The 21,425-nt window shown below is 39.4% G+C and overlaps 1 long non-coding RNA gene across 1 annotated transcript; it reads left to right on the top strand.

Moving 5' to 3' along the window:
• Positions 1–9,226: 9,226 nt before the first annotated feature.
• On the top strand, positions 9,227–18,847 carry LOC110196253 (uncharacterized). The gene is made up of 3 exons (XR_002321150.2): positions 9,227–9,364; positions 12,234–12,388; positions 17,862–18,847. It is a non-coding gene; the product is annotated as an uncharacterized LOC110196253 (long non-coding RNA).
• The last annotated feature ends 2,578 nt before the right edge of the window (positions 18,848–21,425 follow it).

Below are 21,425 nucleotides of genomic sequence, written 5' to 3'. Positions count from 1 at the left end.
GCTTAAGGTGACTTATCTGGGGCATAGGTTTTTTGGTACTCGGCCCAGGTGCTGGCTTCAGCTCTGGCGACAGGCAGCTGGTGTCATGGGCAAGAGGACTAAATTAGAAGGCCAGGCCTTGGAGTCCAGTCCCAGCTCTGACATTTACTAGCCATGTGTCTTTAGGCCCATCACTTTACTGCTCTGAGTTTCAGTGTCTTCATCTGTAAAAGGTAAAAATAATACTTCTACTATCTGCCTCACAGGTTGTTGTGAGGAAAACATAATTGTAAGCCATTGTGATTCCAAGATGAACAGTGGACACTAATAGCTAGGTGGCATAGTGGATGGAGTGCCGGGCCTGGAGTCATCTTCATGAATTTAAATCTGGTCTCAGACACTTACTAGCTGGATGACCCTGGGCAAGTCACTTAACCCTGTTTGTCTCAGTTTCCTCATCTATAAAATGATCTGAAGAAGGAAATAGTAAACCACTCTAGTGTACTCGCCAAGAAAACCCCAGTGGGGTCACAAAGAATCAGACATGACTGGAAAACTACTGAACAATAACAAAAATACACCTGAAGGAGGAGTATATCTCACTACTCTACCTCTTTGTAATTATAATAATAACAGAGTCTAGGATTTATAGAACCTCTCCCTGCCAGGAGAACCAAGCATTTCAGTGCACATTTTATGTAATAAACTAAAGATTGCAGTTTTTTAATTAAGAAGAGAAAACTGTGGCATGATAAATGTGGGAGATGGCCTTGGAGACGGAAAGACCAATGCCTCTGATACAAATGGAGTCAGTGACCCTGGGCAGCTGTCACAGAATCATACATCTAAAGCTGGAAGGAATCACAAGGAAATCTAGTCCAACTCCTTCATTTTACAGAGGAGGAGACTGAGCAAAGGGTAATTAAATGACATCCAAATTCTCACCCATAGTGAGCACCAGAAGAAGGATTTGAACTCCGATCCGCTGGCTCCAGAGACAGTGATCAATCTTTCCAGTGTCCCACCTTTCTAACACTACAACCCTATAAGCTATGTCAGTCTGTAATGACAGAGGGAGTTTTCACACAGGGTATTTTCCCATGTGGATGAAATTACAAGTCCAAGCAATAACAACCAAAAAAACCCCCATGAAAACCAAAAAGGGAGACCACAAATGCTGACCCTGTAGTGGAGTTTATCTCATTTTACAAAACAGTTCCTGAAAAAGTGCCAATTTCCATAAATCAAAAGATAGCATGTAACTCTGAATACAGAAAACCTTATTTTCCTTCCCCCAGAACCCTGGGTCAAGCCTAGCTTGTATAAAGCCTAAATGTGGCCTATAATTGCTAATGCTTCTCAGTATCCCTGAAAGTTTTTTTTTGGTTTGTTTCCTTTCAAAGAGATGTATGTTAGGAGTGTGGCCTAAGCTTGGGGTGGCCTCTACTCAGACCAACAGGATAATTTTTAAAAGTTAATCCAATAATTGAGATAAGAGATAAGTCCTAAAGGGCAAGTCACATTCCCCTTTCTTTCTCCATCTATGAAATGGAGATAATAATACATATATATATACCTATTTCACCAGGCTGTATGAGGAAAGTATTTTGCAAAGGAAGGACATTGATAAGATGGCACATGGCAGCTGGGATGGTGAGGGGTCTTAAAATCAATCCAGATGAATATCAGTGGAAAGAACTAGGAATGAAGAAGAGAAGCCTTAGGTAAGGCATGTAAATGGTCCTCAAAAATTTGAAGGAATGAGATGGATTCTTCCTAGAAATGGTGGAAGTTTCAGGGAGGCAGTTTTAGGCCCGGTATAAGGAAGAACTTCCCAACTATAACTGTCCAGCAGATGCACTGCCTCAAGAGGTAGCAGTTTCTTCCTCCTGGGAGGTCTTTGAGCAGAGACTAGATGAACATCCACGGGAGGGATTACTGCTAAGATACAGGTTGGACTAGACGGTCCCATCCAGCTCTTATGTTCTTGGAGTTTTTGAAACATTTATCGAATTAAAAAGTTGTCATGACCAAAAAAATCCAGATCACCACCGTTTGGATATGTTGTAATCAGGGCAGCAGAGTGCGCGGATTTAGAGAATCCACCCCAAATATCTGCACGGACTCTTTGTGCCCACCTGGTGGCAGGACATTCCGAGCTTGTATGGGCTCTATCAGCCACCACAGGACACACTGTAACTTGACTCTAGCATACTGGTGCCGTTTGGTCGTCTTCAAGAGCAGACGACAATCAACCAACCAGCCAGCCAGCTGGGGCAGCTAGGTGGTGTAATGGATACAGCAAGGGCCTGGCATGGTGGCCGTGTGATCTTGAGCGAGTCACTTAACTTCTGTTTCCTTCAGTTTCTTCAGCTGTAATATGGGGATAATGATAGCACCTGCCTCCCAGACATGTTGTTATATGTTGTTGAAATATATTTGTAAAGCATTTAGCACAGTACCTAGTACAAAGCAGGCACTATATAAATGCTAGCTATATCACTATAGAAATATGAGTTGTTATTCTTACCAAGGCACTTAGGAGTGAATCCTCTACCCTTCTCTAATGGCTTCATGCGGTCTGGAGGTCTACCTGGCTTCTCAGAGAGTATACCAGTGAAGCCTAAGCTCCATTGGGCCCCACCAAGCTGGAAAGGCCTAAAGTACAGGGCCAGCTGGCTCTGAGTGCCTGTCCAAGAATCAGCCAAGCAATTATAGAGAGGCTAAGAAATTGAACCTCTCTCAGACCTAGAAATGATCTCACAATGCACTCTATCTCTGACGTCACTAAAAGTGACCATCCAGATTCCCTTTGAAGACGTCTATCCAGAGGCAAGCTACTGCCATAAAAGGCAGCTTAGCAGGGTTTTGGAGAACGAGGACATGAGTTCAAATTCTGGCTCTCCCATTTGCCATTATGTGTGACCTTTAGCAAATCAGGTAACCCCTTTGGACTTCAGCTACCTCTTGTTGAGTCATTTCAGTCATGTCTGATTCTTTGTGACCCCAAAGGGTTTTCTTGGCAAAGATACTGGGATGGTTTGCCATTTCCTTTTCGGGCTCATTTTACAGATAAGGAAACTGAGGCAAACGGGGTTAAGTGACTTACCCAGGGTCACACAGCTAGTAAATGTCTGAGGCCAGATTTTACTCCAGGGCCAGCACTGTATCCAGTAAGGCACGTATCTGCCTCCAGTTACCTCCATCCGTAAGACGACAGGGTTGAAATAGATGACGCCTAAAGTCCCTTAAAATTCTAAATCTATGCCACTTGAATTGTTAGGATACTTTTCCTTGTAACAAACTAAAACTTGCTACTGTGTGACTTCTCCCCACAACTGCTCCTGATTTGTTAACTTCCTTCTCTCTTCAAGGCAGTGTGCTAAACATTGAGGATAAAAAGGTGAAAAATAACAGTCCTTGCAGTAAAGGGGCTTGCATTGTAGCAATAGGGAAAATAAGACATGTATAAATAGATATATTTGTGTAACATGTGTAATATTTAACTGGAGCAAGAGTGTGGTGGGAATCCACTGACTTTTGTTCTATTTCTTCCACCTTCTACAGAGCAAGACATGTGTTATCCAAAAGCAAGAGAGATGAAGCCTTTTTCTTGCTCTCGTGTCTTAATGAGGGGCTGACTCTTCCTGGTTGAGTTATCAATCATCTCTGACATAATCCCCTAGTCACGGGACCTGCCAGCAGTTGCTGGGTGGTACATGTCCTTTAGAAAGGAGCCAGAACACACGGCCCCAAAGAGAGTGGCTGATGCATGTCACCCCTATCATAAATGTGAAACAAAGAGAATTTAAAGAAGGGTCACTTTCAGCTGGGATATCAGAGGATCATCAAAAGAGTTACTTTGATAGCTAGCTATCATACATTCATAATAGATTAATTTTGGGGAGGGGAAGGGTGCTGCAGAAACTCCTGAAGGTCATCCACTAAGGAATGGAAGGGTTGTGATCTGTGCCAAGGGAAGGAGGAAACACACTGATGAACCAGGAATCTTCTGAGGCTTTAAAGATTGTAACAAATTGTGCACTGTTCCTAGGGCCCTAATCATTACTGTTTTGATCCAAATTTAGGTCAGACTTTTCCCCTAAATCTGGCTTGTATAAAATTCAAGTACAGTCTTTGATATGTGTTGTTTTTCAGTTTATACCTGAATACTATTTCCTTTCCAAAGAGATTTCATAGGGTGGCAGCCAACATTGGATATAGCTTCTATCCACAAGTATTGAATTCCACAATGAATATATAGAAGAGTTCCCATAGAAAATCAATTTGGGGACCAGAGATGATAAAAAAATCACTTTAAGAATGCACCATAACTTTTAAAACTGTAAGTATAAAGGGAAAAGGATAATAAATGTATTTAGTGCCATAATTAGTAAAGCATAGCTGAGGCCTTGCCTTGGGTTACTGAATTTAGAGAATTTAAACAGCATTTAAAGTCCTTTACCAACTGAGGAACAACAGAGCTCAATACCTAGGTTGTAAGAATTAGTTCAAAGAGGAAGCTACCAGATCAATCTCATTTCCTCCCTACTAGGGAGTCATATTTCAGATTAAAGCTTCCCTGATCCTCTCCCACCACACCTCACTAAGGTGTGTTTCCTATCACTTCTCCCTGGCACAAAAATTGCTTATTACAGTTCTGATTTGTGATTTTAAAATAATAGCAATCTACCACTGTTTCATTGTGTGATCTTCATCAAGACCTCTTCTGTTTCTGGACCTCAGTTTTCTTACATGTAAAATGAGAAGGTTCAATGACAGTCTCTATTGCCCCTTCCAGCCTTCAAGTTCTATGGTTTTGTCGTTCTCTAAGCAATACTCAGAGGTCCCAAAGTACAAATACTTTATAGAAACCTCATATATACTCAAAACTTCATTCTTCTAGCCTACCACAAATGTCCCCTTTTAAAATCCCAAACTTAGGTTTTGTTTTATTGCTTCATTCTTGTGGTTCCTCCCATTAGTTTTAATTGTTCTTTACATCATGACTAATGGGAAAATATGCTTGATATGAATGTATAAGTAGAGCCTTTTTCAGATTACATGCCAATTTGGGTGGTAGGGAGAGATGTGGAAGGGGGAGAAAATTTAAAACTCAAAATCTTAAGGAAGTAAATGTTGAAAACTAAAAATAAGTCAATTACCAAGAAGAAATTTTTTTAAAAAACAAACCCCCAAATTTATGTTTTTTTTTCTAAAGGGTTTATCTTTGTGCTAACCCTTCAAATGTTTGTTTAGTATCCTCCACCACTGTTTCATGATAAGGAATAGCATATCTTTATGCACAGCAGGAGACTGGGTACCCCTAAAAGAAAAGTCCATGATTTGTTATTTCCTTAGGCCCCATTTCCACACCTCTGTTTCAGTTCAGCAGGATATACTGTTAGGGCAGTAATTCTCCTCTCTTTGAAATCTAGATTTTTCTAGACTGCCAAAACTGAGAGAGACCTCATTGCTATTAGGGACCTTAGAACATAAAGAGCCATAACTGGGAGGGCTTAAATCAAATGTCAGAGTTGAAAAGGACCTTAGAGCTGCAGAATGTCAGTTTCCTGGGATCATAAGAACATGGAATGTCAGAGCTGGGTAGAATACTAGGAGCAAAGAATGACAGACATTAGCCAGAATTTTGGAGCTGGAAGGGCCTTTGGATTATAGAATGTCAAAACAGAAAAGGAACTTAGAACATAAAACCAAGTACATAAAATGTCACAGTCTGAAATGGAACTCAGAATGCAGAACATGCAATGTCAGAGCTGGGAGGGAAGTTCCACCCCCTCATTTTACAGACGAGGAAACTGAAGCCCACGAAAGGGAAGGGCCAAGGTCACACAGTGAGGTGCTAAGGTTGCTTCACGATAGCCCTAACTTTTTATAGCTAAGGTGAACAATTCAGTAGAAATTATGGAAGATGTTCAGATAATAAGGGTACATTATGTGAAACAAATCGGACTTGGGGTAGAAGAAGATTCAGGAGACTTTCAAGTACCCACTCTGTTGCTGTTTTTGTTTGTTTCGCCAGGTAGAATCAGGCTACAACATACAGAGAGGAAGTAAATGACTTCATATCACACAAAATCAGTAAGAATTAGAATCTAGGACTCATGACTCCTGTTTGATCAACTAGACTTTCACTTTGAATCACTTGCTTTTTGCAGTGAGGGTATTCCCAAAGCTCATGTCTCTTTCCTTTCCCAAATCAGTGCAGTTAAGTGAAATAAGCACTAGTAGAGTTGGAGGCAAAGGACCTGAGTTCGAGTCCCACCTCAGACACTAGTTATGTGACCTTGGGCAAGTCACTTTAAGCCTATGGGCTTCAATACACTACCTGCCTAACAGGGTTGTGAAGATCAGATGAGAAACCATATTCAAAACTATTTGGTAACCTGTAAAGCCCTGTACAAGTAATAAGTAACTATATAACATTAGCACTAAAGGGGACCTTAAAGCCCCTTTCCCCAAATGAGGAAACTAAGATCCAGAGAGAGGAAAGGAATTGCCCGAAGTTATAATGCAATTAGAAGCTAATATTCATAACCACAAGTATCTGGTGATTTCTCCCAAAAATATTTGCTTACTGTTGTGTAGACCCAGTTTTAATAGCCAGATACACCTTAAAGCTTTCTCCAAAGAGGTTAATTTGTTTTGAAATTAACTTCTGATGAGAGAAGTTATTTTTGAAGATGCTTTAACCTCAGTGGGAAACTCCCAGCCACAGGAGCACGGCGACAGTTCCTCAGAGACAAGCCTAGATCCCAACTCACTCAGATACCTAACCAGCACAGCACAGGCCTTCTGACCCAAGAACCAAAGGCCTTTCATAATGTTTACTACGTAAATGGCAGAGTTTTGGAAAGAAGAAAGGAAGGAAGGAAGGAAGGAAGGAAGGAAGGAAGGAAGGAAGGAAGTGAGGGAGGAAGGAAGGAAGGAAAGGAAAGAGAGGGAAGAAGAAATGGAGGAAGAGGGGCAGCTAGGTGGCACAGTGCATAGAGCTCTGGCCTTGGAGTCAGGAGGACCTGAGTTCAAATCTGGCCTTAGACACTTGACACTTACTAGCTGTGTGACCCTGGGCAAGTCACTTAACACCGACTGCCTCACCAAAAAGCAAAAAAAGGGGGGGGGAGGAAGGGAAGGAGGAGAGAGGAAGGGATAAAGGAAGGAAGGAGTTAGAGGTCTAGGACTCTTCTCTGGCAGTGAGTCTGACCAGAACTCTAGGATGCCAACAAAGCCATTCATTCATTCCTTATTTGAAATAATGCTTTCCTTACAACAACCCTAGATATATTTGATTGCCTGCTTTCATATTCTACAAATAAGAAAGCTGAGGCTCAGACCACAGCCAGGAAGTGGTAGACCTGGACTTAAACTCAAGTCTCTTAACTTTGGGAGCAGCACTCTTTCCACTCTACCACACTTCCTATTACTCAACAGCATTGATTTTTTTCCTTGACCTCCACATAAGTCACCATCCCCTCCCCAACCCCCAACTCTCACCAAAAGACCTACTTCTACCAAAGCCTTCATATTACCTTAGAATTTCAGAGGTAGAAGAGCTCTCCAAGGTCATCAAATCCAAGGCCCTGCCCAATGCAGGAATCCCTTCTTTTCCAGTATCCCAGATAAGTGCTCATCTTGTCTCGAAACAGGCAATGAGGTTTAATGGAATTAACTCTGGATCTGGAGACATAAGATCTTGGGGAAAGTCCAGATTCTCTCATTTACTGACCTTATTGACCTATTACTAACTTTGGGCAAATTATCCCACCACTCTAAGCTTCAGTTTTCTCATCTGCAAAGTGAGAGAATATTATGTACCTGTCAGGGATGTTGGGAGGACAGCACTTTGTAAAGTAAGTTGTATATAAGTGTGAACTATTATTATCCGTTCTCTGCTTGAACACCTCTCAAGGGAGTGCATTCCATTTTTGGATAGCTCTGATGATTAGAAAGTTCTTCTTTATTTTGAAATGACCAAAATCTATCTCCCTATAACTTCTACTCATTTGTCCTAGTTCTCCTTTCCCCCTGCATAGAGAAAAACAAAACAAAATATAACAAAAACCTGTTTTCCACATGACAACCCTTCAGATACTAGAAGATAATGATCACATTCCACTTAAGGCTTCCATTCTTCTTCAAGTAGGGCAAGATCTAGAACTTAAAAGGATCCTAGAGTGCTAGTAGATTTCCAAGGTTCCTTTTTCCTTACTATCTATGATCTGAGTCCATTTTGCAGATTAGGAAGCAAAGGCCCAGAGAGGTGAAGTGATTTCCTCAAGATTATATCACTAATAGGGAACAAAGCCAAGATTCTAAACCAGGTCACCTGGTTCTAAATCCCATTGCTTTTTTCAGTAGACCACTTCATAATATGCTCTGGGTAGTCCCCTAACTGTGGACCTGTTATCCAAGGACCAGCCTAACTAAGTGTGGAAAGCATTGTCATCAAAGGTTTGGCTACTAGAGAAAGGGTAGGTTTTGGCCACAGAAATCCCTTGAAAGACTGTTTACCAAGGTGGTAATCTGTATAGGTAGAAAAGCTATTAGCACTGATGAAATTAGACATCATTTTTTAAGTAGCAAACACTTTAATGGCGCTTTAGGGTTTATTAATCACTTTCTTCACAACAACCAGGTAAGGTATAATTGTCCCCATTTAATAGATGAAGAAAGTGAGACTAGTCCACAGCCACACAGCTAGAAAGTATCATTATTAGAACTTGAACCCAGATCTTCATACTCCCAGACCCAACCCCTTCCCACTCCATTACAGTGAATATTTTACTTTTCTTGATTAAAATAGCAAATCACTGGTCAGTGGCTAAGAGGATGCATTGCAACTACTTCCTTATCCTTTCCTTAATGATTAGAGATCTAGGTAGTACTTTGGAGAAAGTGCAGGACTTGGAGTCATTTCCCAACTGCAGTTTTCTAGCTGTATGACTTTAGACTAGTCACTTGACTGAAAGTCAGTTTCCTCATCTGTAAAATGAGACTGATAATCTTCATACTACCTTCCTCACGGGATGGTAGTGAGCAAAGTACTCTGTAAACTCTAAAATGCTATAGAAATGGGAACTGTTATTAGCCTCAGAGAAAAACGCTTTTAGTCCGTCTGTGCTCTGTGAGGGCTGCACCTGATTTGTGGTATCGAAGCTTCTGCTCTCTGCTGATCAAGCCTTGCCTCTCCGCCTCCTGGGCTGCTGATCGCAGGGCCGTGGCCAAGCTGCTTTCTGCCTTCTTCCAGGCTGCACAGTCCCCATGCTGCTGATTCTGGTACTGGGGCAAGTGTGTGGTGATGGGCTGCAGGATGTAGACCGGAGGGACTGCATTTTCATCCTTCCAGAACCACTGGGCCAGGAGGGTAAGGCTGTTCGGGTTTTTTGTGAGCTGGGCACACAAGGCCTGGAACTCCTTCTCTTCAATCAGTCGGGGAATAGGGCAGTGTCCATACTGATCACCCACGAGTGCCTGCCGCAGAGGGTGTAGAGAGACACTGTCGTATACACAATAATTGGGATAGGACTTACACCAAGGGCTGAGATCTGAGGGGTCTCTATCCAGAAGCATTACCCCTACCTAGGCCAATGGGACCTCATGTCTTAAAGCTTTCAGCTTTAGGAATCTGAGAGGGTACAGGGACAGACTCTGGAGCTACTAAAAGTGAGTTTTCATGCTTACTAGCAGCTTTCATTGATTTAGAATATGGGTCACGGGTGGAAAGTGAGAATTAGTCCATCCTGGGGTGATGGAGCTAGCTAGGAAGGATCTTAGAATACAGAATGTCAAAGGTGAGAGGGAACCTAGTCTAGATCTCTCTTTTAACAGATGAGAAAACTGGGTCCCATAGAAGGGAAAGTCTTTTTCCCAGAATTCTAACAGGGAGTCATTCATAGAACCAAGAGCCTAGGTCTTCTAATTCCCAACCCAAAGCTACTAACTTTTTGTGTAACCTTGAGAGAGGTGCTTGACCTTTCTGGGCCTAAAGGTCCTCATTTCTAAAATGAAAGAATTCAAATCTAAGAGCTTTTCCTACTCTCCAACATCCTATCTTTTCTGTTTCCCTCATTTCAGAGTGGAATGTTCTAAGGTTCTTAGGTTCTGATCTTCTATGCTTTCAATTCTTCCCAGCTCAGACATCCTATTTCTGAGGCTCCTCTCAGGTCTAATATTCTGTGTTCTAGATGCCCTCTTAGCTCTGACATTTTTCTTTCTAAGGTCCCTCCCAGCTCTGACATTCTGGGTCACTGGCCAACTATTTCATTGTAGTCACAGGAAGTTTTAAACAGCCATTGAAAAGAACTAAAAAAAAAAAAAAGGAAAAGAAAACCATCACCAAGTCTGCTTGGCCCACAACACCTGTTTTGAAAGACATTCTGATTGCTTGTTTCCCCTAAAGGCCCCAAACCCCCTAATGGAGAAGCCTTTGGGGAAAATGTGGGTTTATACAACAGCCTAATGACTTATTTACTAGAGAGATGGTTCCCTAAGGACTTAGAGGTCAATTTGGATTTTCATGGAAAGTCACTCAAGATTCCTCAGCCTTTCAAAGGACATTGAGATTTGTTTCCACTTGGGTTCAGTTATCGTGGGATCATAATTCCAAAACTGGAAAGGACTTCAGAGGCCACCTAATCCAGCCCTCTTGTTTTACAAATGAAGAAACTGGGGCCTGGGGGAAGTGAAGTGATTTGCCTAAGGTCATCCAGGTAGTGGAATTTGAACCCAGATTCTTTTTTCTCTGTGTTTCCTTTCTTGTCTTATAAAGGAAGGATAGAATCACTACAAGTAAAGGGGATGAGGTAAGGTCTGGCCTGAAGGCTTATCAGTAGAGGATGGGGGGAAGTGGGAAGGCAGGAAAGGGGGAGTGTTCCTGGATAAGTCATTTCTAATCTTCTTGTACAGTTTCCTAAATCCCTCAAATTTTAAGTCTTCCCTCTTAGACTGGGCATCAGCATCATTTGTATTAGCTCTTCCCAGCAAATTCTCAGTGATTTACTTCAATCGCAGTTCTTGTCTGAAGAAGCTGTCCCAAAATATAAGACACTACCTGCCCTACCCTCATCCCAAAATGTCATCTCTTTGAAAGAAAAAAATACTTAAGGATAAACAGAAAATAATATGGATTATAAACTGCACTAAGATTTTAAACAACCCAGATTTAGGGGGGGAAGAGCAGCCTCTATATGGATCAATACAGTATTGATTTGGTATTAGGCATGTTGCATCCATTCACTACTAAATGCCTTAATAATAATACCCTATATTTGCACAGTGATTTTTTAAAAAATCCTTCATAGCTATACCCAAATATTACATTGGTATCCACTGGTATTAAAAGACCTAGAGGGAAGACTTCTAGTCCATTGGGTAAATCCTCTCTGCAGGACTGATGGAAAGACAGAGTCATACAAGAGAAAAAGATATTGATGAGTTTGCCATCTGAACTTTTTTTACATCCATGAGATCAAAGATCAACTAAATACAGTGAAGTATTTCATGATGAGTGCCTTCACATCTGTACTATTAATAACTCATACTTCCATAGTACATTATAGTTTATAAGATTCTTGAAAACATCATGAAAGCCCATTTTATAAATGGGAAGACCAAAGGCCAGAGAGGGTAAGTGGCTTGTCAAAAGTTATATTAATTAATACATGGCAGAGTCAAAACTTAAATCTTGGTCTGCCCTCTTCCAGCTACTCAAGGCTGCCCCTCCTCCCCGTTCCTTTTTGTCCCCCTCCACAATTTCCATCACAAAGACTTTGCATAATAAACATTTCTGAAGGAATAGATTGGTTGATTAGGGCTACCTGTGGGCAGGCAAGATGGTTCAGCTGCTTTGGCCAGAGTGTGTCAAATTCTGTTGTACAGGGATGCCCTTTGAAGTGTGGGTAAGTGATAGCCACCAGAGGTACAGTAGGGAAGGCTAGATTCTCCAATGCCCCTGTCATTCTGGTAGGTGAGCTCTACTATGTGAGCTTTCTGCCTTATCTTTCCCAGGACCAGAACTCCACTCTACTTTAGGGCCTTCTTCATACCATGCTTTTATTTCCTTCCTTCTCTCTTTCCAGTTCCCCTTTATATATTAGAATTTAAGCTTCTCTAGGGGAGGAATTATCTTGCTTACTTGTACTTGAATCCACAGCTCCTGGCACATAGTAAGTACTTAATAAATGCTTTATCTATCTATCTATCTACCTACCTACCTGTTTATTCTTCTATCTCAGTTTAGTTTTGTCCCCACCTCTCCACTGGGGTTCCTGCCAGCAGCAATGCCTAGCCAGTTCCCTGAGCCCTAGACAAGGGTGGAACTCAATCTGTGAGGAGATTGGCCATTATTGTGATAAGGGTCAACCAGGCCTGAAGAGCCGTGCAGCAGAAGGTAATAGCACTAAATTATTCTTTTGTCATGCCTTTTCATATAGCCAAATTGTGTAAAGCTAGGTTCCCGGTTGTCCTTCTCCTGCTCAATTATAAACTCCCTGAGAACGAAGACTGCTCTCCCTTTCCCTTTCATCTTTGCATCCTCAGTACCCAGTATGTGCCTAGCATATAGCAGGTGATTAATGAATTCCTCTTGATGGATTGATTGCTTACTATAAAAGTGGGTCCTGCGGAGAGTTTCTGACACATTGCAATCTCCTCCAAGCACAGGTCAGTGGTTGTGTGGTCCACAGCCTCCAAGGCAGGGAGACCCCACCTCAGATCTACCACCTGGGGAAGACAGCAATCACACAGTGAGTTGGAAAAAGGCCAGCTGTAGAGAAGCCTGTGGGTCCAGATGAGAGAAAGAGGTTACTGTCCCTATTAAGCCTATTCTGAATAATGGACACACAACATGTCAAAATGTAACTTAATGGAAGAGATTCCATGTTTTATGTCCTCAGGTTTCTAGAGGCAGTGTGGTAGAGTAGTAATAAACCTAAACTCAGAATCAGTAGAGACCTGGGAAGAATAGTACCTATGGTGGCAGCGAGGTGGCACAGTAGATGGAGCACCGACTCTGAAGTCAGGAGGACCTGAGTTCAAATCTAGCCTCAAAACCAAACACTTGACACTTACTAGCTGTGTGACCCTGGGCAAGTCACTTAACCCAAATTGCCTAAAAATAAAAATGAAAATAAAAAAAAGAATAGTACTTATGGTTAGCACTTAAAGGCATCTAAATTCAATTACAAAGAACAATCTTAGTTCCATAGGACAGATGATAAAACATATGTTCTTCTTGATAGAGAGATGAGAGACTTACATGTCCACAGTGTTGCATATGCTGTCAGATGCAATCTAAATTCAGTAATGGTTAGTTTTGCTAAACTATTTTTCTTAAATACAAGGGAGGTTTTTTGGGGGTAGAGGAAGTGAGTGTGATATAAAAAAGGTATCAATAAAACTTCAAAATAATAGTAATAATATCTGTACCTGCCTCACAGAATCATTGAGAGGATTAAATAGCATAATATTTAGAAAATGTGGGGCAGCTAGGTGGCACAGTGGATAGAGCACCAGCCCTGGAGTCAGGAGGACCAGAGTTCAAATCCAGCCTCAGACAATGACTAGCTGTGTGACCCTGAGCAAGTCACTTAACCTCAATTACCTCACCAAAAAAAGAAAAAGAAATAAAATGAAAATGCTTTTTAAAAAATTAGTGTTTTCATCACACCTATCAATTGGCCAACATGACAAAACAGGAAAATGATAAATGTTGGAGAAGATGTGGGAAAATTGGAACACTAATGCACTGTTGGTAGAGTTGTGAAATGATCCAACCATTTTGGAGAACAATTTGGAACTATGCCCAGAGGGCTACAAAAATGTGCATACCTTTTGATCCAGCAATAGCACTTCTAGGGTTATATCCCAAAGAGATCAAACAAACGGGAAAAGGACCAACATGTACAAAAATATACATAGCAGCTCTTTTTGTGGTGACAAAGAATTGGAAATTGAGAGGATGCCCATCAATTGGGGAATGGCTGCGCAAGTTGTGGTATATGAATGTGATGGAATACTATTGTGCTATAAGAAATGATGAGCAGGTGGACTTCAGAAAAACCTGGAAAGACTTGTATGATCTGATGCTGAGTGAAGTGAGCAGAACCAAGAGAACATTGTACACAATAACAGCCACGTTGTGCGATGACTAATATTGATAAACTTAACCCTTCTCAGCAATACAAGGATCTAAGACATCTCCAGAGGCCTCGTGATGGAAAATGCTATTCACATCCAAAGAAAGGACTATGGAATTTGAATTGCTCTATTTTTTTCTCTTCTGATGAGTTTTGTTTCCTCTTTCTGATGGTTCCTCCTATTGATTTTAATTTTTACTTACAACTTCACTAATGTGAAAGAAAATATGTTTAATAGGAAAGTAAATGTATAGCCTGTATCAGACTGTGCGCCTTCTTGGGGAGGGTGGTGGGGAGGAAGGGGGAGAAAAATTTAAAACTCAAAAGCATATGGAAGTGATTGTTGATAAATCAAAATAAATTAATAAAATAAATAAAAAAATAAAAATTAGTGTTTTGCTTTATAATTGTCAGAAATTATTATTAAGGTCCCTACCAATTCTAATATTCCAATGCTATATATTCTAATGTTCCTTCCTGCTCTAACATCCTTTAACTCTATTGGATGATTTACCTAAATGGAATGCTTTTTTTGAAAAAGAGTTTTATTGATACCTTTTGTTTTTACAGTCATTTCCCCATACTCCACCCCACCCTAATTTCCAGACTGAATAAAAAATAACAATAATCAAAACCATACAGTGCTTAGCACAGTGTCTGGTATACAGTAAGCCCTTAATAAATGTTTGTTGGCTTGACCATAGTTTTCAACCATTCCCCAAATGATAAGCACCAACTATATTTTGTTTCCACTTCTTTACTGCCATAAAAGTATTGCTGTACACATTTTAGTATGTTTTGGACCTTTGTTTTGGTCTCTGACTTCTTTGGGGTAGTAGATGTTTAGGTTGTTGTTGGTTCGTGTCCCCCTCTGAGTGACCCCATTTGGAGTTTTCTTCACATGGTTTGTCCGTTTCTGGTTTCCTTCTCCAGCTCATTTTCACAGATGAGGAGCTGAGGCAAAGAGGGTTAGGAGACTTGCCCACTACGCCACCTAGCTGCAGTATATTTAGGAGTCAATTGCTAAGTCAAATTGTAGGGATTATATGGATAGCTTAGTCATTTTTCTTTCATAATTCCACATTAAAATGCAAAATAGTTGAACTACTTCACAGCTATACCAACAGTAAATTAGAGGGCATATTTCCCCATCAGTCCTCAAAAACTGATTATTCTTATCTTTTGTCACCTTTACAAGTTTGCTGCAATAAGGTAAACCTTCAGAGTTATTTTAATGTTCATTTCTCTCTTATATTTTGGAGCATTGTCATGTGGTATTTATCATTTACAAATTTTCTTTTTAAACTCCATATCAGGGCAGGTAGGTGGTGCAGTGGATAGAGCTCTGGCCTTGGAGTCAGGGGGACCTGAGTTCAAATCTAGCCTCAAACCAAACACTTGACACTTACTAGCTGTGTGACCCTGGGGAAGTCACTTAACCCCAATTGCCTCACCAAAAAGGCAAAAAAAAAAAAGAATTCACCACTTAGTCATAGTTGCAAAAGGTATCTGATCTTACTCTTCTGATTTTTTTTTTTACAATATGGACTTTAATATTCAGGTAAATACACCCATTTTGTGATTATCATGGTATGTAGTATAAAATGCTGTTCTAATCCTAATTTCTACTAAACTGTTTTCCAGTTTATCAGGCAGCTCCTGTTAAAAAACTAGTCTTTCCTTAGTAATTTTTGGTCTAGGGTTTATCAAATATAGTACTATGGATTTTGACATATTTTCCTGGTTTTCTTAATCAATATCAAATAATTTGATGAATACTGCTCTATAATATACTGTAGTATAACATCTGGTAATGTTATGCCCCCTTGATTTGTGCTTTTCCTTGTTATGTTCCTTGAGATTCTAGACCTTTTGTTCTTCCATGTGAATTTTGTTATCATTTTGTCTAGTTCTAAGAAGTATTCTTTCAGTGGTTTGATGAGTATAGCATTAAATTTATAAATTAATTTAGGTAGTATTGTAATTTTTATTATATTAGCAGAACCTAACCATGATCAGTTGCTATTTCTACAATTATTTAAGCCTCTCTTTATTCGTAGTAGTATTTATAGATATCCATGTGTGTTTTAGTCCCAGATATTTTATGCATTTAATTATTATTTTGAATGGCATCTCCATATTTATCTGGAGTTTTTTGCTGTCGTTGTTATTAAGTGCAGATAGGGATAGGGACTGGACCTGTGAATTTATTGTTATTGTTGTTGAATAGCGAGATGAGGAAATTCCTTCTACCAATGCAAGTCAACACCTTCTCTCAAACTTAGAGTCAGAGAATTTTCTAGAGGTCTGAGAAGTTAAATGAGTGAACCACAGTCACGTAGAAAGTATGAGTCAAAGGTGGGACCAGAACCCACCTCCTTCTGGCTCTGGGGTTAGTTTTTGATCCACTGTGCAATTCTACTTCTCTCTCTGTGTGTCTCTGTCTCTGTCTCTGTCTCTGTCTCTCTCTTCTGGTATATATAGTTGATAGATCTCTGACATTTTATGTTAAAAACTCTACAGCTCAATAATTTTACCCATTGTAAAATCTGCAAGAGACCAAGAGGAAGAATAGGCTGCAGAGGTCAGAAGTCTGGTTTTCTTTGTTTCCTTCTTTTCTTCTTCTTCCTTCTCTTCTTTCCTTCTTACTTCCTTTTTCTTTCTTTCCTTCCTTCCTCCCTGCCTTCCTTTCTTCCCTCTCTTTGATGATTTTGTGGGGTTATTTTGTATCGCACAATCCTGCCATAGCTATTAATTGTCTCAATTAGTTTCTTCAGTGATCCTTTGGAGATTTCTAGATACAATATCATGTCCTCTATAAGTAGGCACCGTCTTGTCTCCTTGTGGCCAGTGTTTGTCCCTTTGATCTTGTTCCCTTTTCTTATTGCTACTAGACTTTCTAGAACCATGTCAAATTATCATGAGGAGAGGGGGCATCCTTGCTTTATCTCTCTTTCTACTGGGAACATTTTTAGTATTTCTCTGTTGTAAACAATACTGGCTCTTGGCTCTAAGTATATGATTTTGATCATATTAAAGAAACTCCTTCCATACCTATGCTTTTTAGGATTTTTAACATAAAGGAGTGCTTATTTTTGTCAAAAGTTTTTTCCGCATCTGTTGATGTAATCATAATTTTTGTTATCTTTGTTGTTTTTATGATTAGTTATGGTAATTATTTTCCTAATGTTGAACTTTTTTTTTTTGGTGAGTCAGTGGGGGTTAAGTGACTTGCCTAGAGTCACACAGCTAGTGAGTGTTTTGTGTCTGATGTTGAACCATTCTTAATCCCTTCTATGAATCTAACTTGATCACAGTGAGTTCTTTTCTGGATATATTTCTGTAGCCTCTTCCGAAGGATTTTACCTAAAGGTTTTGCATTAATATTCATTCGTGAGTTTGACCTAATTATTATTCTCTGTTTTGTCTTTCATCTCTTTGGTTATCAGGACCATATTTGCCTCATAAAAGGAGTCTGGTAGAATGATTTATTTCTCTATTTTTGAGAATAACTTTTTTTTTAGCATGAGTATTAATTAAACATTTGATAAAATTCACTTGTAAATCATTTAGCCCAGGTTTTTTTTTTCTCTTCCTTTGGCAATTCATTTATGCCTTATTTGATATCTTTTTCTGAAGTTTGCTTATGTGAGATATTTATTTTTTTAGCACCATAGATCTCAAAGGCACCTCACAAGTCGTCTAGTCTAACACTCTCTTTTACAGATAAAGAACCAAGGTACTAAGAAGTCAAGTGATTTGCCCAAGAACACACAAATAATAAACATCGGGGATAAGAACTGAACTCAGGTCCTCTAATTCTAGAGCCATTGATCTTTCCACTGTATCACACTATTACTTTGGGTATTATATATTTTTGTAGAATCTCGTCATATCTTTTGACTTCTATTTTTTTTGGCATATAATTGTGTGTAGTAAGTTTTTTTCTCTCTCTCTTATGAATTCACCTTGTACATTTTTTATTTTGTTAATTTGATGTTCTACTGTTTTTCTTGATCAGACTGATCAGTGTTTTATTGATTTTCTTTGCCTTGAAAAAAACAGCTCCTAGTTTCATCAGTTCTATAGTCAGTATTTTTACCTTTATTTCTGCTCCAATTTTCAAGATTTCTTATTTTGTGTTTATTTTAAGGTTGCTAATTTGTTTATTCTCTAGTCTTTATGATTGAATGCTTAGTTCACTAGTGCTCTCTTTTTCCATTTTGTTAATATAAGTTTCCAAATATAAAAGTTTTCCTCTGAGAGCTTCTTTAGCTGCATGCCAAAAATTTGGGTATATTGTTTCACTGTTATTATCTTTAACATAAGTATTTATTGTTTCTACGATTTATTCTTTGATCCAATAGTATTTTAGGATGCCATTACGTAGTCTCTACTTAGTTGTACATCATTAATGCATTTCCTTTATTCAATACTAATCTTATTGTTTTATGTTCCATAAATTATATTGTAAATATCAGCCTTTTTACATTTTCGGTGATATCTCTATGCCTAGCACACAATCGAACTCTTGTAAATATATTTTGTAAATATTAACAGTCTCATTCAGAAGTTTCTGTAGGTCAGTCAAATTCAACTTATCCAACAATTTGCTCAGCTCTATATTTTCCTTATCTTTTGTTACCTTTATCCGGTTCTGAAAAAGGAATATTAAAAATATTAAAATATTAATATTAAAAATGTTAAAATTATTATGTGTCGTTGTCAATGTCTTCTTTAAAATCACAGCTTTTCTTTTAAGAATTTAGTGGCTATGATACTTGGTGCATGTAAATTTAGTAATTTTTCATAGTCTATGGTACCTTTGAGCATAATATAATTTCCTTGTTTGTTTTTCTTGAATTGTAAAATTTGCTTTATCTGAGATCATGATCTTTTTTCCCCCAGTCCCTTAAAAAGTAAGAGACTTTGTTTCAGCCCCTACTTTTCATTCTGCAGGTGGTTTCATTTTTAAATTTATTTCTTGTATGCAGCAAATTGCTGGGTTTTGCTCTTTTATCCATTCCTTTATTTTTTATTTTTGTTGGGAAATTTAATCCATTCACATTTAAGATTTTGATTGTTAAGTTTGTGTTTTCTTCCACTGACTACCAATGTGATATGTATATATGTGTATAATATAAATTTATCATCTCTTTCAAATGAGCACTTAATCATTGCCATTTGTTTTGCTTATCCAAATTTAAAGTTGGTCCTCTCACTCCAGCTATTGCTGCCTAGTCCCAAGCTCCTTACTGGATTAACCCTCCCTTTTTCCAACTTAGATAAGAGTGTGCTACCTAGTTCTTCCTCTTCCTCCTACCTCATCTATTTTTTAATTTCCATTACATTAATTTGTAACACCCTTTCTAAGAAATGTTGTTTTCCTTCTAACCTTTTTCCTTATTTCTTACCCCTTCTAGTATTCTCTAGAATCTATTTCTAGGAATGATAATTCTTAATGGAGTTAATGGGGCATAATTCCATAATTCTCCTTTAGGGGATCCAGTTCCTAAAGAGAATGCTTTGAAAACTATAAAGGGCATACAAAAGTGAGCAATTATTATCATGTTTAACTTTTGACCTCAGCAACACAAAGTCATTCTATTGTCTTAAAGTAGGGGGTAGACATGATGATTTTCAAAGATCCTGTGACCCCCACAATTATTCAGTTTGCCCACAAGGAACTAGTCCCAATGACAGAACCAGAAAAGCCAGTGTTACCTCCAACATTAATCCATGCTTCTGACAAAACGTCTGTACTTCAGGGTATGCAGCTCCCAGTAGAGCCTCTCTCTCTGCATCCATGTCTGAAAGATATCAGCAGGGAAGAATTCATTTAGTCTGAAGTAAATCAGAGAGAATCCATATGGAAATACATCATCAGGGGCAGCTAGGGGGGGCAGTGGATAGAGGACTGACCCTGGAGTCAGGAGGACCTGAGTTCAAATCCGGCCTCAGACACTTGACCCTTTCTAGCTGTGTGACCCTGGGCAAGTCACTTAACCACGATTGCCTCACGAGAAAAAAAGAAAGAAAAAGAAAGAAAGAAAGAAAGAAAGAAAGAAAGAAAGAAAGAAAGAAAGAAAGAAAGAAAGAAAGAAGAAAGAAGAAAGAAAAAGAAAGAAAGAAAGAAAATACATCATCAAACAATAGGAGAATATGAATAGGAGCAGCTGCCATTCCTGTCCTTACCTGGGGCATTTTGAAACAGGGGATTCTCCTCTCTGTTTGAAATGTGATCCTATTCATTTCCTGTCAGCAAGAGGAGTGTTTGGAGCTTACACTCCTAGGTTTATGCTAAACCACCCACATTCTCCTACCAGGCCTCCCCTGTGACCAGTGGCAAACAAGAGTCCCTGGCCTGCCCTGGCCAGCAAGGGCAGCCAGTATCTATGGAAGAGGTGCCTGTACACAGCTGAAGATGGGGCTGGTGGCAGAGTCCTTGGTGAAGCGGGGAGAGCACGGAATTTAGGGTCAGATTGGATTCCTGGTTCTGCTGCTTACTCACTGTATGGCCTTGGGCAAGTAGCTTACCCTCTCTGAGCTTCTTTTCTGCCATCTGTGATGATGTAATCCCTGACAAGCTCGTAATCATAAACATATTCCCTGGCAAGAAGGGATGTCCTGGAGCTAGCTCATACCAGCTCATAAAAACCAATTATTATATTTTCAAGGTGAGTATTTATACCTCAGAAATCAGCAAAAGCTACAAATCAGGACTTGAGTTATTGTTTTGTTGATTTCTACACTTAAGAAAGCAATGGAGAAAATGTTAATAATTCAGATTAAACTTAAAAGAGTGTCCAGTATACTTTTTTCTTAGAGAGCTACCTGTTAAATGTTTACCAGCATATCCCTGCTTGCAAGCCTACCTCACAGATTGATGGAAAAGACCTAATGAAAAACTGAAGGTAGGAATAAATGCTTTGAAAACTCCAAGTGAAGACTGACAAAGAAATGTGACGCCCAAAGGACTCCGGGCTGACCCCAGGCCAGCCTCTGATCATGGGGGCTGACCCCAAAGAGTAATTTCTCTTTTTGGCTCTTTGTTGTCACCTGGAGTTAATTCAGGAAAATCTCCAAAATAAAGCTTGGGTGTGGCTTTGGTTTATGCTTTCCTAAAAGTGAATAACAAGGTCCCCTGGTACATAGTAGGTGCTTAATAAATGCTTATTGACTGACTGACTGAACCAAATCCTAAACAGGCACTCACTGTACATTAGTATTGAGTAAGAGACCACCCTATTTCACCCCGTAGAAAATGCTTAGGACATTAAAGACTGACAG

Source organism: Phascolarctos cinereus, unplaced genomic scaffold, assembly GCF_003287225.1.
Source record: "Phascolarctos cinereus isolate Bilbo 61053 unplaced genomic scaffold, phaCin_HiC Scaffold_4;HRSCAF=312, whole genome shotgun sequence".
NCBI classification, from domain to species: domain Eukaryota; kingdom Metazoa; phylum Chordata; class Mammalia; order Diprotodontia; family Phascolarctidae; genus Phascolarctos; species Phascolarctos cinereus.
The sequence above is the reverse complement of the archived record's forward strand: the minus strand, read 5'-3'. Positions and strand labels throughout refer to the sequence as shown.